This window comes from Chrysoperla carnea, unplaced genomic scaffold (genome assembly GCF_905475395.1).
Source record: "Chrysoperla carnea unplaced genomic scaffold, inChrCarn1.1, whole genome shotgun sequence".
In the NCBI taxonomy this organism is placed as follows: domain Eukaryota; kingdom Metazoa; phylum Arthropoda; class Insecta; order Neuroptera; family Chrysopidae; genus Chrysoperla; species Chrysoperla carnea.
Window position 1 is genome coordinate 2,832,898 of NW_025408234.1, and position 14,343 is coordinate 2,847,240.

Sequence of the window (14,343 nt, forward strand, 5' to 3'; positions counted from 1 at the left end):
GTCCCAGTCTAAATAAGCCAAAAATGATCACAATTTGACATTTTTTGATAAAAAACAAATTTTTTGAAAATTTTCGATGTCGAATCTAGAGTGCCAGGACTATACAAAAGAGTGAAATTTTGATCCAGGTAAGTGGATATGCATATATATAGGTCTTTTATGATTGGTTCCGGTCTAAATAAGCCAAAAATGATCATAATTTGACATTTTTTGATAAAAAACAAATTTTTTGAAAATTTTCGATGTCGAATCTAGAGTGCCAGGACTATACAAAAGAGTGAAATTTTGATAGAGGTAAGTCGATATGCATATATATAGGTCTTTTATGATTGGTCCCAGTCTAAATAAGCCAAAAATGATCACAATTTGACATTTTTTGATAAAAAACAAATTTTTTGAAAATTTTCGATGTCGAATCTAGAGTGCCAGGACTATACAAAAGAGTGAAATTTTGATCCAGGTAAGTCGATATGCATATATATAGGTCTTTTATGAGTGGTCCCAGTCTAAATAAGCCAAAAATGATCATAATTTGACATTTTTTGATAAAAAACAAATTTTTTGAAAATTTTCGATGTCGAATCTAGAGTGCCAGGACTATACAAAAGAGTGAAATTTTGATAGAGGTAAGTCGATATGCATATATATAGGTCTTTTATGATTGGTCCCAGTCTAAATAAGCCAAAAATGATCACAATTTGACATTTTTTGATAAAAAACAAATTTTTTGAAAATTTTCGATGTCGAATCTAGAGTGCCAGGACTATACAAAAGAGTGAAATTTTGATCCAGGTAAGTCGATATGCATATATATAGGTCTTTTATGATTGGTCCCAGTCTAAATAAGCCAAAAATGATCATAATTTGACATTTTTTTATAAAATACAAATTTTTTGAAAATTTTCGATGTCGAATCTAGAGTGCCAGGACTATACAAAAGAGTGAAATTTTGATCCAGGTAAGTCGATATGCATATATATAGGTTTTTTATGATTGGTCCCAGTCTAAATAAGCCAAAAATGATCATAATTTGACATGTTTTGATAAAATACAATTTTTTTGAAAATTTTCGATGTCGAATCTAGAGTGCCAGGACTATACAAAAGAGTGAAATTTTGATCCAGGTAAGTCGATATGCATATATATAGGTCTTTTATGATTGGTCCCAGTCTAAATAAGCCAAAAATGATCATAATTTGACATTTTTTGATAAAAAACAAATTTTTTGAAAATTTTCTATGTCGAATCTAGAGTGCCAGGACTATACAAAAGAGTGAAATTTTGATCCAGGTAAGTCGATATGCATATATATAGGTCTTTTATGATTGGTCCCAGTCTAAATAAGCCAAAAACGATCATAATTTGACATTTTTTGATAAAAAACAAATTTTTTGAAAATTTTCGATGTCGAATCTAGAGTGCCAGGACTATACAAAAGAGTGAAATTTTGATCCAGGTAAGTCGATATGCATATATATAGGTCTTTTATGATTGGTCCCAGTCTAAAGAAGCCAAAAATGATCATAATTTGACATTTTTTGATAAAATACAAATTTTTTGAAAATTTTCGATGTCGAATCTAGAGTGCCAGGACTATACAAAAGAGTGAAATTTTGATAGAGGTAAGTCGATATGCATATATATAGGTCTTTTATGATTGGTCCCAGTCTAAATAAGCCAAAAATGATCACAATTTGACATTTTTTGATAAAAAACAAATTTTTGGAAAATTTTCGATGTCGAATCTAGAGTGCCAGGACTATACAAAAGAGTGAAATTTTGATCCAGGTAAGTCGATATGCATATATATAGGTCTTTTATGATTGGTCCCAGTCTAAATAAGCCAAAAATGATCATAATTTGACATTTTTTTATATAATACAAATTTTTTGAAAATTTTCGATGTCGAATCTAGAGTGCCAGGACTATACAAAAGAGTGAAATTTTGATCCAGGTAAGTCGATATGCATATATATAGGTCTTTTATGATTGGTCCCAGTCTAAATAAGCCAAAAATGATCATAATTTGACATGTTTTGATAAAATACAAATTTTTTGAAAATTTTCGATGTCGAATCTAGAGTGCCATGACTATACAAAAGATTGAAATTTTGATCCAGGTAAGTCGTTATGCATATATATAGGTCTTTTATGATTGGTCCCAGTCTAAATAAGCCAAAAATGATCATAATTTGACATATTTTGATAAAAAACAAATTTTTTGAAAATTTTCGATGTCGAATCTAGAGTGACAGGACTATACAAAAGAATGAAATTTTGATCCAGGTAAGTCGATATGCATATATATAGGTCTTTTATGATTGGTCCCAGTCTAAATAAGCCAAAAATGATCATAATTTGACATTTTTTGATAAAAAACAAATTTTTTGAAAATTTTCGATGTCGAATCTAGAGTGCCAGGACTATACAAAAGAGTGAAATTTTGATCCTGGTAAGTCGATATGCATATATATAGGTCTTTTATGATTGGTCAAAGTCTAAATAAGCCAAAAATGATCATAATTTGACATTTTTTGATAAAAAACAAATTTTTTTGAAAATTTTCGAAGTCGAATCTAGAGTGCCAGGACTATACAAAAGAGTGAAATTTTGATCCAGGTAAGTCGATATGCATATATATAGGTCTTTTATGATTCGCCCCAGTCTAAATAAGCCAAAAATGATCATAATTTGACATTTTTTTATAAAATACAAATTTTTTGAAAATTTTCGATGTCGAATCTAGAGTGCCAGGACTATACAAAAGAGTGAAATTTTGATCCCTTTTATGATTGGTCCCAGTCTAAATAAGCCAAAAATGATCATAATTTGACATTTTTTGATAAAAAACAAATTTTTTGAAAATTTTCGATGTCGAATCTAGAGTGCCAGGACTATACAAAAGAGTGAAATTTTGATCCAGGTAAGTCGATATGCATATATATAGGTCTTTTATGATTGGTTCCAGTCTAACTAAGCAAAAAATGATCATAATTTGACATTTTTTGATAAAATACAAATTTTTTGAAAATTTTCGATGTCGAATCTAGAGTGCCAGGACTATACAAAAGAGTGAAATTTTGATCCAGGTAAGTCGATATGCATATATATAGGTCTTTTATGATTGGTCCCAGTCTAAAGAAGCCAAAAATGATCATAATTTGACATTTTTTGATAAAATACAAATTTTTTGAAAATTTTCGATGTCGAATCTAGAGTGCCAGGACTATACAAAAGAGTGAAATTTTGATCCAGGTAAGTCGATATGCATATATATAGGTCTTTTATGATTGGTCCCAGTCTAAATAAGCCAAATATGATCATAATTTGACATTTTTTTATAAAATACAAATTTTTTGAAAATTTTCGATGTCGAATCTAGAGTGCCAGGACTATACAAAAGAGTGAAATTTTGATCCAGGTAAGTCGATATGCATATATATAGGTTTTTTATGATTGGTCCCAGTCTAAATAAGCCAAAAATGATCATAATTTGACATGTTTTGATAAAATACAATTTTTTTGAAAATTTTCGATGTCGAATCTAGAGTGCCAGGACTATACAAAAGAGTGAAATTTTGATCCAGGTAAGTCGATATGCATATATATAGGTCTTTTATGATTGGTCCCAGTCTAAATAAGCCAAAAATGATCATAATTTGACATTTTTTGATAAAAAACAAATTTTTTGAAAATTTTCGATGTCGAATCTAGAGTGCCAGGACTATACAAAAGAGTGAAATTTTGATCCAGGTAAGTCGATATGCATATATATAGGTCTTTTATGATTGGTCCCAGTCTAAATAAGCCAAAAATGATCATAATTTGACATTTTTTGATAAAAAACAAATTTTTTGAAAATTTTCGATGTCGAATCTAGAGTGCCAGGACTATACAAAAGAGTGAAATTTTGATCCAGGTAAGTCGATATGCATATATATAGGTCTTTTATGATTGGTCCCAGTCTAAAGAAGCCAAAAATGATCATAATTTGACATTTTTTGATAAAATACAAATTTTTTGAAAATTTTCGATGTCGAATCTAGAGTGCCAGGACTATACAAAAGAGTGAAATTTTGATAGAGGTAAGTCGATATGCATATATATAGGTCTTTTATGATTGGTCCCATTCTAAATAAGCCAAAAATGATCACAATTTGACATTTTTTGATAAAAAACAAATTTTTTGAAAATTTTCGATGTCGAATCTAGAGTGCCAGGACTATACAAAAGAGTGAAATTTTGATCCAGGTAAGTCGATATGCATATATATTGGTCTTTTATGATTGGTCTCAGTCTAAATAAGCGAAAAATGATCATAATTTGACATTTTTTTATAAAATACAAATTTTTTGAAAATTTTCGATGTCGAATCTAGAGTGCCAGGACTATACAAAAGAGTGAAATTTTGATCCAGGTAAGTCGATATGCATATATATAGGTCTTTTATGATTGGTCCCAGTCTAAATAAGCCAAAAATGATCATAATTTGACATGTTTTGATAAAATACAAATTTTTTGAAAATTTTCGATGTCGAATCTAGAGTGCCAGGACTATACAAAAGAGTGAAATTTTGATCCAGGTAAGTCGTTATGCATATATATAGGTCTTTTATGATTGGTCCCAGTCTAAATAAGCCAAAAATGATCATAATTTGACATTTTTTGATAAAAAACAAATTTTTTGAAAATTTTCGATGTCGAATCTAGAGTGACAGGACTATACAAAAGAATGAAATTTTGATCCAGGTAAGTCGATATGCATATATATAGGTCTTTTATGATTGGTCCCAGTCTAAATAAGCCAAAAATGATCATAATTTGACATTTTTTGATAAAAAACAAATTTTTTGAAAATTTTCGATGTCGAATCTAGAGTGCCAGGACTATACAAAAGAGTGAAATTTTGATCCAGGTAAGTCGATATGCATATATATAGGTCTTTTATGATTGGTCCCAGTCTAAATAAGCCAAAAATGATCATAATTTGACATTTTTTGATAAAATACAAATTTTTTGAAAATTTTCGATGTCGAATCTAGAGTGCCAGGACTATACAAAAGAGTGAAATTTTGATCCAGGTAAGTCGATATGCATATATATAGGTCTTTTATGATTGGTCCCAGTCTAAATAAGCCAAAAATGATCATAATTTGACATTTTTTGATAAAAAACAAATTTTTTGAAAATTTTCGATGTCGAATCTAGAGTGCCAGGACTATACAAAAGAGTGAAATTTTGATCCAGGTAAGTCGATATGCATATATATAGGTCTTTTATGATTGGTCCCAGTCTAAAGAAGCCAAAAATGATCATAATTTGACATTTTTTGATAAAATACAAATTTTTTGAAAATTTTCGATCTCGAATCTAGAGTGCCAGGACTATACAAAAGAGTGAAATTTTGATAGAGGTAAGTCGATATGCATATATATAGGTCTTTTATGATTGGTCCCAGTCTAAATAAGCCAAAAATGATCACAATTTGACATTTTTTGATAAAAAACAAATTTTTTGAAAATTTTCGATGTCGAATCTAGAGTGCCAGGACTATACAAAAGAGTGAAATTTTGATCCAGGTAAGTCGATATGCATATATATAGGTCTTTTATGATTGGTCCCAGTCTAAATAAGCCAAAAATGATCATAATTTGACATTTTTTTATAAAATACAAATTTTTTGAAAATTTTCGATGTCGAATCTAGAGTGCCAGGACTATACAAAAGAGTGAAATTTTGATCCAGGTAAGTCGATATGCATATATATAGGTCTTTTATGATTGGTCCCAGTCTAAATAAGCCAAAAATGATCATAATTTGACATGTTTTGATAAAATACAAATTTTTTGAAAATTTTCGATGTCGAATCTAGAGTGCCAGGACTATACAAAAGAGTGAAATTTTGATCCAGGTAAGTCGTTATGCATATATATAGGTCTTTTATGATTGGTCCCAGTCTAAATAAGCCAAAAATGATCATAATTTGACATTTTTTGATAAAAAACAAATTTTTTGAAAATTTTCGATGTCGAATCTAGAGTGCCAGGACTATACAAAAGAGTGAAATTTTGATCCAGGTAAGTCGTTATGCATATATATAGGTCTTTTATGATTGGTCCCAGTCTAAATAAGCCAAAAATGATCATAATTTGACATTTTTTGATAAAAAACAAATTTTTTGAAAATTTTCGATGTCGAATCTAGAGTGACAGGACTATACAAAAGAATGAAATTTTGATCCAGGTAAGTCGATATGCATATATATTGGTCTTTTATGATTGGTCCCAGTCTAAATAAGCCAAAAATGATCATAATTTGACATTTTTTTATAAAATACAAATTTTTTGAAAATTTTCGATGTCGAATCTAGAGTGCCAGGACTATACAAAAGAGTGAAATTTTGATCCAGGTAAGTCGATATGCATATATATAGGTCTTTTATGATTGGTCCCAGTCTAAATAAGCCAAAAATGATCATAATTTGACATGTTTTGATAAAATACAAATTTTTTGAAAATTTTCGATGTCGAATCTAGAGTGCCAGGACTATACAAAAGAGTGAAATTTTGATCCAGGTAAGTCGTTATGCATATATATAGGTCTTTTATGATTGGTCCCAGTCTAAATAAGCCAAAAATGATCATAATTTGACATTTTTTGATAAAAAACAAATTTTTTGAAAATTTTCGATGTCGAATCTAGAGTGACAGGACTATACAAAAGAATGAAATTTTGATCCAGGTAAGTCGATATGCATATATATAGGTCTTTTATGATTGGTCCCAGTCTAAATAAGCCAAAAATGATCATAATTTGACATTTTTTGATAAAAAACAAATTTTTTGAAAATTTTCGATGTCGAATCTAGAGTGCCAGGACTATACAAAAGAGTGAAATTTTGATCCAGGTAAGTCGATATGCATATATATAGGTCTTTTATGATTGGTCCCAGTCTAAATAAGCCAAAAATGATCATAATTTGACATTTTTTGATAAAATACAAATTTTTTGAAAATTTTCGATGTCGAATCTAGAGTGCCAGGACTATACAAAAGAGTGAAATTTTGATCCAGGTAAGTCGATATGCATATATATAGGTCTTTTATGATTAGTCCCAGTCTAAATAAGCCAAAAATGATCATAATTTGACATTTTTTGATAAAATACAAATTTTTTGAAAATTTTCGATGTCGAATCTAGAGTGCCAGGACTATACAAAAGAGTGGAATTTTGATAGAGGTAAGTCGATATGCATATATATAGGTCTTTTATGATTGGTCCCAGTCTAAATAAGCCAAAAATGATCACAATTTGACATTTTTTGATAAAAAACAAATTTTTTGAAAATTTTCGATGTCGAATCTAGAGTGCCAGGACTATACAAAAGAGTGAAATTTTGATCCAGGTAAGTCGATATGCATATATATAAATCTTTTATGATTGGTCCCAGTCTAAATAAGCCAAAAATGATCATAATTTGACATTTTTTGATAAAAAACAAATTTTTTGAAAATTTTCGATGTCGAATCTAGAGTGCCAGGACTATACAAAAGAGTGAAATTTTGATCCAGGTAAGTCGATATGCATATATATAGGTCTTTTATGATTGGTCCCAGTCTAAATAAGCCAAAAATGATCATAATTTGACATTTTTTGATAAAAAACAAATTTTTTGAAAATTTTCGATGTCGAATCTAGAGTGCCAGGACTATACAAAAGAGTGAAATTTTGATCCAGGTAAGTCGATATGCATATATATAGGTCTTTTATGATTGGTCCCAGTCTAAAGAAGCCAAAAATGATCATAATTTGACATTTTTTGATAAAATACAAATTTTTTGAAAATTTTCGATCTCGAATCTAGAGTGCCAGGACTATACAAAAGAGTGAAATTTTGATAGAGGTAAGTCGATATGCATATATATAGGTCTTTTATGATTGGTCCCAGTCTAAATAAGCCAAAAATGATCACAATTTGACATTTTTTGATAAAAAACAAATTTTTTGAAAATTTTCGATGTCGAATCTAGAGTGCCAGGACTATACAAAAGAGTGAAATTTTGATCCAGGTAAGTCGATATGCATATATATAGGTCTTTTATGATTGGTCCCAGTCTAAATAAGCCAAAAATGATCATAATTTGACATTTTTTTATAAAATACAAATTTTTTGAAAATTTTCGATGTCGAATCTAGAGTGCCAGGACTATACAAAAGAGTGAAATTTTGATCCAGGTAAGTCGATATGCATATATATAGGTCTTTTATGATTGGTCCCAGTCTAAATAAGCCAAAAATGATCATAATTTGACATGTTTTGATAAAATACAAATTTTTTGAAAATTTTCGATGTCGAATCTAGAGTGCCAGGACTATACAAAAGAGTGAAATTTTGATCCAGGTAAGTCGTTATGCATATATATAGGTCTTTTATGATTGGTCCCAGTCTAAATAAGCCAAAAATGATCATAATTTGACATTTTTTGATAAAAAACAAATTTTTTGAAAATTTTCGATGTCGAATCTAGAGTGACAGGACTATACAAAAGAATGAAATTTTGATCCAGGTAAGTCGATATGCATATATATAGGTCTTTTATGATTGGTCCCAGTCTAAATAAGCCAAAAATGATCATAATTTGACATTTTTTGATAAAAAACAAATTTTTTGAAAATTTTCGATGTCGAATCTAGAGTGCCAGGACTATACAAAAGAGTGAAATTTTGATCCTGGTAAGTCGATATGCATATATAGAGGTCTTTTATGATTGGTCAAAGTCTAAATAAGCCAAAAATGATCATAATTTGACATTTTTTGATAAAAAACAAATTTTTTTGAAAATTTTCGAAGTAGAATCTAGAGTGCCAGGACTATACAAAAGAGTGAAATTTTGATCCAGGTAAGTCGATATGCATATATATAGGTCTTTTATGATTGGTCCCAGTCTAAATAAGCCAAAAATGATCATAATTTGACATTTTTTTATAAAATACAAATTTTTTGAAAATTTTCGATGTCGAATCTAGAGTGCCAGGACTATACAAAAGAGTGAAATTTTGATCCATTTTATGATTGGTCCCAGTCTAAATAAGCCAAAAATGATCATAATTTGACATTTTTTGATAAAAAACAAATTTTTTGAAAATTTTCGATGTCGAATCTAGAGTGCCAGGACTATACAAAAGAGTGAAATTTTGATCCAGGTAAGTCGATATGCATATATATAGGTCTTTTATGATTGGTCCCAGTCTAACTAAGCCAAAAATGATCATAGTTTGACATTTTTTGATAAAATACAAATTTTTTGAAAATTTTCGATGTCGAATCTAGAGTGCCAGGACTATACAAAAGAGTGAAATTTTGATCCAGGTAAGTCGATATGCATATATATAGGTCTTTTATGATTGGTCCCAGTCTAAAGAAGCCAAAAATGATCATAATTTGACATTTTTTGATAAAATACAAATTTTTTGAAAATTTTCGATGTCGAATCTAGAGTGCCAGGACTATACAAAAGAGTGAAATTTTGATCCAGGTAAGTCGATATGCATATATATAGGTCTTTTATGATTGGTCCCAGTCTAAATAAGCCAAATATGATCATAATTTGACATTTTTTTATAAAATACAAATTTTTTGAAAATTTTCGATGTCGAATCTAGAGTGCCAGGACTATACAAAAGAGTGAAATTTTGATCGAGGTAAGTCGATATGCATATATATAGGTTTTTTATGATTGGTCCCAGTCTAAATAAGCCAAAAATGATCATAATTTGACATGTTTTGATAAAATACAATTTTTTTGAAAATTTTCGATGTCGAATCTAGAGTGCCAGGACTATACAAAAGAGTGAAATTTTGATCCAGGTAAGTCGATATGCATATATATAGGTCTTTTATGATTGGTCCCAGTCTAAATAAGCCAAAAATGATCATAATTTGACATTTTTTGATAAAAAACAAATTTTTTGAAAATTTTCGATGTCGAATCTAGAGTGCCAGGACTATACAAAAGAGTGAAATTTTGATCCAGGTAAGTCGATATGCATATATATAGGTCTTTTATGATTGGTCCCAGTCTAAATAAGCCAAAAATGATGATAATTTGACATTTTTTGATAAAAAACAAATTTTTTGAAAATTTTCGATGTCGAATCTAGAGTGCCAGGACTATACAAAAGAGTGAAATTTTGATCCAGGTAAGTCGATATGCATATATATAGGTCTTTTATGATTGGTCCCAGTCTAAAGAAGCCAAAAATGATCATAATTTGACATTTTTTGATAAAATACAAATTTTTTGAAAATTTTCGATGTCGAATCTAGAGTGCCAGGACTATACAAAAGAGTGAAATTTTGATAGAGGTAAGTCGATATGCATATATATAGGTCTTTTATGATTGGTCCCAGTCTAAATAAGCCAAAAATGATCACAATTTGACATTTTTTGATAAAAAACAAATTTTTTGAAAATTTTCGATGTCGAATCTAGAGTGCCAGGACTATACAAAAGAGTGAAATTTTGATCCAGGTAAGTCGATATGCATATATATTGGTCTTTTATGATTGGTCCCAGTCTAAATAAGCCAAAAATGATCATAATTTGACATTTTTCTATAAAATACAAATTTTTTGAAAATTTTCGATGTCGAATCTAGAGTGCCAGGACTATACAAAAGAGTGAAATTTTGATCCAGGTAAGTCGATATGCATATATATAGGTCTTTTATGATTGGTCCCAGTCTAAATAAGCCAAAAATGATCATAATTTGACATGTTTTGATAAAATACAAATTTTTTGAAAATTTTCGATGTCGAATCTAGAGTGCCAGGACTATACAAAAGAGTGAAATTTTGATCCAGGTAAGTCGTTATGCATATATATAGGTCTTTTATGATTGGTCCCAGTCTAAATAAGCCAAAAATGATCATAATTTGACATTTTTTGATAAAAAACAAATTTTTTGAAAATTTTCGATGTCGAATCTAGAGTGACAGGACTATACAAAAGAATGAAATTTTGATCCGGGTAAGTCGATATGCATATATATAGGTCTTTTATGATTGGTCCCAGTCTAAATAAGCCAAAAATGATCATAATTTGACATTTTTTGATAAAAAACAAATTTTTTGAAAATTTTCGATGTCGAATCTAGAGTGCCAGGACTATACAAAAGAGTGAAATTTTGATCCAGGTAAGTCGATATGCATATATATAGGTCTTTTATGATTGGTCCCAGTCTAAATAAGCCAAAAATGATCATAATTTGACATTTTTTGATAAAATACAAATTTTTTGAAAATTTTCGATGTCGAATCTAGAGTGCCAGGACTATACAAAAGAGTGAAATTTTGATCCAGGTAAGTCGATATGCATATATATAGGTCTTTTATGATTGGTCCCAGTCTAAATAAGCCAAAAATGATCATAATTTGACATTTTTTGATAAAAAACAAATTTTTGGAAAATTTTCGATGTCGAATCTAGAGTGCCAGGACTATACAAAAGAATGAAATTTTGATTCAGGTAAGTCGATATGCATATATATAGGTCTTTTATGATTGGTCCCAGTCTAAATAAGCCAAAAATGATCATAATTTGACATTTTTTGATAAAATACAAATTTTTTGAAAATTTTCGATGTCGAATCTAGAGTGCCAGGACTATACAAAAGAGTGAAATTTTGATCCTGGTAAGTCGATATGCATATATAGAGGTCTTTTATGATTGGTCAAAGTCTAAATAAGCCAAAAATGATCATAATTTGACATTTTTTGATAAAAAACAAATTTTTTTGAAAATTTTCGAAGTAGAATCTAGAGTGCCAGGACTATACAAAAGAGTGAAATTTTGATCCAGGTAAGTCGATATGCATATATATAGGTCTTTTATGATTGGTCCCAGTCTAAATAAGCCAAAAATGATCATAATTTGACATTTTTTTATAAAATACAAATTTTTTGAAAATTTTCGATGTCGAATCTAGAGTGCCAGGACTATACAAAAGAGTGGAATTTTGATAGAGGTAAGTCGATATGCATATATATAGGTCTTTTATGATTGGTCCCAGTCTAAATAAGCCAAAAATGATCACAATTTGACATTTTTTGATAAAAAACAAATTTTTTGAAAATTTTCGATGTCGAATCTAGAGTGCCAGGACTATAAAAAAGAGTGAAATTTTGATCCAGGTAAGTCGATATGCATATATATAGGTCTTTTATGATTGGTCCCAGTCTAAAGAAGCCAAAAATGATCATAATTTGACATTTTTTGATAAAATACAAATTTTTTGAAAATTTTCGATGTCGAATCTAGAGTGCCAGGACTATACAAAAGGGTGAAATTTTGATAGAGGTAAGTCGATATGCATATATATAGGTCTTTTATGATTGGTCCCAGTCTAAATAAGCCAAAAATGATCACAATTTGACATTTTTTGATAAAAAACAAATTTTTTGAAAATTTTCGATGTCGAATCTAGAGTGCCAGGACTATACAAAAGAGTGAAATTTTGATCCAGGTAAGTCGATATGCATATATATAGGTCTTTTATGATTGGTCCCAGTCTAAATAAGCCAAAAATGATCACAATTTGACATTTTTTGATAAAAAACAAATTTTTTGAAAATTTTCGATGTCGAATCTAGAGTGCCAGGACTATACAAAAGAGTGAAATTTTGATCCAGGTAAGTCGATATGCATATATATAGGTCTTTTATGATTGGTCCCAGTCTAAATAAGCCAAAAATGATCATAATTTGACATTTTTTTATAAAATACAAATTTTTTGAAAATTTTCGATGTCGAATCTAGAGTGCCAGGACTATACAAAAGAGTGAAATTTTGATCCAGGTAAGTCGATATGCATATATATAGGTCTTTTATGATTGGTCCCAGTCTAAATAAGCCAAAAATGATCATAATTTGACTTTTTTGATAAAATACAAATTTTTTGAAAATTTTCGATGTCGAATCTAGAGTGCCAGGACTATACAAAAGAGTGAAATTTTGATCCAGGTAAGTCGTTATGCATATATATAGGTCTTTTATGATTGGTCCCAGTCTAAATAAGCCAAAAATGATCATAATTTGACATTTTTTGATAAAAAACAAATTTTTTGAAAATTTTCGATGTCGAATCTAGAGTGACAGGACTATACAAAAGAATGAAATTTTGATCCAGGTAAGTCGATATGCATATATATAGGTCTTTTATGATTGGTCCCAGTCTAAATAAGCCAAAAATGATCATAATTTGACATTTTTTGATAAAAAACTAATTTTTTGAAAATTTTCGATGTCGAATCTAGAGTGCCAGGACTATACAAAAGAGTGAAATTTTGATCCAGGTAAGTCGATATGCATATATATAGGTCTTTTATGATTGGTCCCAGTCTAAATAAGCCAAAAATGATCATAATTTGACATTTTTTGATAAAATACATATTTTTTGAAAATTTTCGATGTCGAATCTAGAGTGCCAGGACTATACAAAAGAGTGAAATTTTGATCCTGGTAAGTCGATATGCATATATATAGGTCTTTTATGATTGGTCCCAGTCTAAATAAGCCAAAAATGATCATAATTTGACATTTTTTGATAAAAAACAAATTTTTTGAAAATTTTCGATGTCGAATCTAGAGTGCCAGGACTATACAAAAGAGTGAAATTTTGATCCAGGTAAGTTGATATGCATATATATAGGTCTTTTATGATTGGTCCCAGTCTAAATAAGCCAAAAATGATCATAATTTGACATTTTTTGATAAAATACAAATTTTTTGAAAATTTTCGATGTCGAATCTAGAGTGCCAGGACTATACAAAAGAGTGAAATTTTGATCCAGGTAAGTCGATATGCATATATATAGGTCTTTTTTGATTGGTCCCAGTCTAAATAAGCCAAAAATGATCATAATTTGACATTTTTTGATAAAAAACAAATTTTTTGAAAATTTTCGATGTCGAATCTAGAGTGCCAGGACTATACAAAAGAGTGAAATTTTGATCCAGGTAAGTCGATATGCATATATATAGGTATTTTATGATTGGTCCCAGTCTAAATAAGCCAAAAATGATCATAATTTGACATTTTTTTATAAAATACAAATTTTTTGAAAATTTTCGATGTCGAATCTAGAGTGCCAGGACTATACAAAAGAGTGAAATTTTGATTCAGGTAAGTCGATATGCATATATATAGGTCTTTTATGATTGGTCCCAGTCTAAATAAGCCAAAAATGATCATAATTTGACATTTTTTGATAAAAAACAAATTTTTTGAAAATTTTCGATGTCGAATCTAGAGTGCCAGGACTATACAAAAGAGTGAAATTTT